At 35.8% G+C, this 5,424-nt stretch overlaps 1 pseudogene; it reads right to left on the reverse strand.

Annotated features, from left to right (window-relative positions):
- Positions 1-4,213: 4,213 nt before the first annotated feature.
- LOC102851285 lies at positions 4,214-5,090 on the reverse strand (annotated as a pseudogene).
- Positions 5,091-5,424: the final 334 nt, after the last annotated feature.

Below are 5,424 nucleotides of genomic sequence, written 5' to 3' on the forward strand. Positions count from 1 at the left end.
GACCATTTCATTCACCTGCGCTTGGTCAAATTAAGTATCCTTCCGCCAGCAAGCCTATCTGTTCTACGATTAGTGCAATACCATAACGCTAGTAAACCGAGAAATGCATTAATCCTTAAAGCATGCTTGCATATTTTTAGCCTGCCCTAAACGTTTTCTCTTAATGGAATGTGTTTTGTTATTTTGGTAATAAAATAAATTCTTTAAAATATGACAGGATGATTCTATTATTGTAGACGTTAGTGAAACGGAGGGATCTCTGCTGTGGTCCATAGGTACCTATGCTGCTACCCCAAAGGATGAACCTCTGGTGATGTGAATCTGCCAGTGGATTTACAGGAGAAAAATAGACAATATTCCTCCATCAAACTTACAGCTTCCTGAAAACCTGCTGCATAGTCAGCGGAGTTGGTTCTGGTGTTAATTTTGACTCAGAGATATGAACTATCTGTAATGTGGTTGTTTGCCATTGAATCTCAGGGAGTTTTCAGAGGTGGTTAATCTCACAGGAGGAACCTGCCCATCCTTCTCCTGAGGAGCGTCTGGTGTATATAAACCACATACTTAACAGCACTTAAATACTATTGTTTTGGAAAGAGGTGAGGTAAAATTCTGACACAAATCTCAGTGGATTAAAGGGAAAAAAGAAAAATGTTCTGAATATTGACTAATGAGCACAGATCCAACCAATTGTGAATAATAAGTACACAGCACAAAGCAAAGTGTTCAAGCTACTGTCACTTTAATTTTAAAATCTGAGCCTCTTGTACAGAAACTAAGCTTTATGACAAAGATAGATTTCAAATTATTCTTCCAACTTTCATATATACCACCTTTGCAATTGAGACATCTAAAGCACAATGTGAAGTGATAGTATTTAAAAAATAACTAAAACATTTTGAAGTTTCCATTAGAAAGTTATAAATCAAGACACAATTTCACAAGCTATATTCAGAGTGGATATTAAGTGCACCTATGTGGGAAGAATGTAAATAAGAAATAAAACATAGCACTCCAAAAATGTATATGCTATTTGGTCAATTAAATATTCTAGAAACTAAATATTTAAAATCAGAATTTAACCAACCTGCATTTAACATGATCCTAAGGACTGCTAAAATCTAATGGTCAATATTTCAGATCCTAACTCTTCCCTTTCTCATGGTTCTTTGGAATTTTTTTAAGGATAATTATCTGCTTTACTGTAACAGAGTCAATTATTAAAAAATAATAATAAGATTTACTATGGACTAATATTGCACCAAGAACTTTAAGAACTTTATGTAAGCTATATCTTTTAATCTCTACAATGATCACATTAGATGGGTATTGCTTAGTACCGACTCTACAGATGAATAAATAAATTAAGTAGGTAAAGTACAGAAGATTTCAGGGCTAATAAATTTTTCGGCCTGGATCCAACTCTCAGTCTATTGAATTCCAAATCCATTCATTTAGCCAAAGCTTTATACAAATATTTCTGCAACTTACAGCCAAATTAGAAGATAGAAATATTTTTATAAATAGCACTAAGAATTATTAAATGAAAATTTGTTAGTAATAAATTAATTTACTTTGCTGTTGCACAATATGCATTTAGCACTATAGTATGACATTGAAAATCTCAAATTATCTCATATTCATCATTCACTACAGGTTACAATAGTTCTAAGTGCTTAAAATGTATTATCTCATGAAACTCTCAAAATATTTGAGTTAGGTCTCATTTTCATTCCCATCTTACAGATGAGGAGAAAAATAATTACAATGAACATTTGAACAATGAATAATCATTTTAAGCTTTAAACCAAGACTTATATGCCAGGGTAGGGTCTTCCCTTAGTCTACACTTTCTATGCCACAGAAATCAGAATGTTTACAGATTATAATACAGTTTTGTTTTGTATTTTTGTATTTTATTTTATATTTTCTCCTTGTACTTTGTAAATATTTAACGCTCCACAAACATTCTTTGAATGGCATATATAAAGACATATTAATAAATTATGAACTGTTCAGAAAATTGTACTATTGAGTTAGAAATGATAAATACTTGTAAAAATAGGGGAAGGCAAAATAAGCATTAATTACAGAATACCCTCAAAAAATAGAAGCAAAACTATACATTAAATAGAAATCATAATGTTCAATGGGTGAATTATTTATACATTTCAAGAAACAGAAACACTTTCAACACTTAAAGTTCTGCAGGGAAGAAAAGGTCTTCAATTAATTTAAACAGAATAAAGATTCAATTCTGTTGTTTAGAAGGTCACTTTTACTCTAGATGACACATTGCAACAACAGCACCACTTTTCTTAAACTAAAAACTGATACAGAGAGAAAGAACTATCATTTAAGGAAAATGATGTGAAAACTGCAAGCAAATATATAACAATAAAATATAACAAAATAAAGTCATAATAAAAATTTTATCTAAGTAATGACACACGGTGAGGGGTATATGCCAGGGATGTGTCCTCTCTCCATACTTTTTCAACATATATGCAGAACCAAGTATCTGGAGGCTAAGCTATATGATGAGAAATGTGACATCAAGATTTGAGGAAGACTCATCAACAATCTGTATTACACAGATAACACAGCCCTGCTTGCAGAAACTGAGGAGGACCTGAAGTGCTTGCTGCAGAAGGTCAAGGACTTGAGGCTTAAATATGAATAGAAGCTCAATATCATTAAAACAAATATTCTCACCATTGGGCCAACTGACACCATCAGGATAGACAATGAAGAGATTGAGAGGGTTATCAGCTTCAGTTTGGATGGTGACACAATCAACACTTTTGGTACCAGCAGCCAGAAAATTAAAAAACAAAATGCCTTGGGAAAGTCTACTGTCAGACACCTCTCCAAAGTACTGAGGAGCAATGATGTCAGTCTGAAGACTAAGGTGAGCCTGATCCAGGCCATGACTTTTGCAATTAATTGCTATGCACCAGAAGTCTGGACAATGACTAGGGATGAAAGGAGAATTGATGCCTTTGGGCTGTGGTGCTAGAGATAAATATTGAACATGGACTGACAGGAGAACAAACAGATTCATCCTAGAGGGGGTGAAGCAGGCAAGGTTTCTGAAGCTTCTTCTGGAATACTTTGGACATGTTGCAAGGAGGGACCAGTCCTTGGAGAGGGATGTCATGTTTAGGAAGGTGGAGGGACTGCACAAGAGAAGAAGACCCTTGAGATGGATTGAGTCAGTGACTGAGGTAACGGGAGCGGATGTGTCAGAGACAGTAAGATTGGGACAGGATAGAGAGTTATTGTACATAGTGTCGCTATGAGTCACAAGCAACTTCATGGTACATAACCACAACAACAATCATATGTGACACAGCCTACCACAAATTGTAATTGGTTTAAAAAATGTGCTAAGGACATATTAATAAAGAAGCAACTTAGTAAGACTCTGAAGTGATACAAAGATATCAAAATAATGTAGGACAGAACACATGTATTATTTTATAACCACTGCAAAAATTGTAATAAACATGTTAGGTATAAGTGTGATTATTATTATGCACTTACAAAAATATCTTTCACTTTTACAAAATAAATACTACTTAAAGGCTAATTAAATATTACACAGTGTACTTGCAACATACTCACCGTCACAAGAATATCTTTCAACAGTGAAACAAACCACTGGCACACCTTAAAAACTAATTTTATTCCAGAAATTCCTATCCTCTTTTTTTTTTTTTCAGGAACTGATATTTATTATCAAAGTCATATTCGATGTCAACAAGATGCCACAACTACAAAAATAATTGCACACATTGCAATCGCAATGCAAACAGTCAAATGGAACCCCCGTCATTAAAAAAGTAATCCAAATTACCCCAAAAAGCAACTGAATTTTTAAAACATCTTTATACATCCAGTCAACAAATTAAAATGGTTAATAACAAAAAAAAATTCAGGGTTCTAGTCTTGATGTTTAAAAAAGGCAGCCACTTAAGCATTTCTATCAATTCGCACATCAATCTCTCTGCCACTCAGCTTCATCCCATTCATCGTCCGGCAGGCCCGCTCATCCACCTCGGGCGACTCAAACTTGACAACACTGCACCATGTGGACTTTCCATTCTCCTTCTTGATGTCGGCATACATCACATGGCCACATTCGTTGAATTTGTCTTTTAGCATTACTTAGGATTTCATTTATTCTGCCCATGTTCATCCCAGATCCAAATCATCCCATGTTCTCCATGTCACCACCAAAGGGTCCTTCCATGCCTGCAGGCCCAATGTTTCCCATTCCGATGCCTTTGCTCAGGTGATTGGCATCAATAGGCTGCCCTCCTGGTCCTAATCCATTGCCAATACCACCAAGTCCATGGGCAGTTGTTGAGGACGTTCAGGAGGGAAATAATCTCCCTTTGGTAATGCCCTCTCACCCATTTTGACATGCATTGGTCTATCAAATAGCAGTTGGTCATTAAACATAGATATAGCTTGCACAGCTTTGATGGACTGTTCAAAAGTAACAGTGCTTATTCCACGACTTTTTCCATCTTTATCCTCAAGAATGTCTGCTCGGACCACCACACGAGCCATACTAAATACTTCCTTCAGCTTCTTCCAGCCAACATTACAATCTAGATTTGCTACAAATACTGTGCTTCCAAGTCTTCCGGCCTTTTGCATTGCTCTCCTGGCATGTTCACCATCAGGATCTTCACTGACTTTCAGTGGTCTTCCACTCAGACTATACTTGTTTAGAACTTCAGCAGGTTTTTTTTCATACTCTCTTCCAGCTTGAATTCAACAACAGCGTATCCCCTTGACTTTCCTTCAGCGTCCATTAAGAGCTCCACGTATGTTACCTCACCAACTTTTTCTATAACCAGTTCTTTAAGAGACTGCCATTTCACATCAAAAGGTATGTTTGTAATGAAGGCTCTGTATCTCTTAGATGGGTTTGAATATGGTCTCCTCTTTCCATGCCTTTCTCCTTCCTCTTCTCATTCTAGGTCACCTTTAGGACCCGGAGCTCCGTTACTGCTCGCCACGCCGGGAGCGCTGCTCTCTTCCTCCACCTCAGCCGCCGCTTTGACTCCTGCTACCATTTACTCCGTGTCTGGAAACTCCTACCCTCTTTATGACTTACTAGAGAGTTTACTATTTTGTATTCTGTCTGCTTCCATTAGAATTGTAAACACTATACAAGGAAGAATTAAAGTCTCATTAGGTGATTGTAATACCAGTAAGCACAATAGTTCATGACATCTGTCTATCCTAAAATAAATAAATGAATGAATGAACGAATGAACAGATAAATAAACAAATAAATAATAAATAAATAAATAAAATAAAAAAATTATTACATAAATTTTAAAACTACACGGTATGACCCGTTTTATGGCTAAAAATATTACTTAGATGTATTTACTCATAGAAAAA

Source organism: Elephantulus edwardii, unplaced genomic scaffold, assembly GCF_000299155.1.
Source record: "Elephantulus edwardii isolate Elephantulus edwardi_28Jun2011 unplaced genomic scaffold, EleEdw1.0 scaffold00082, whole genome shotgun sequence".
NCBI lineage: Eukaryota > Metazoa > Chordata > Mammalia > Macroscelidea > Macroscelididae > Elephantulus > Elephantulus edwardii.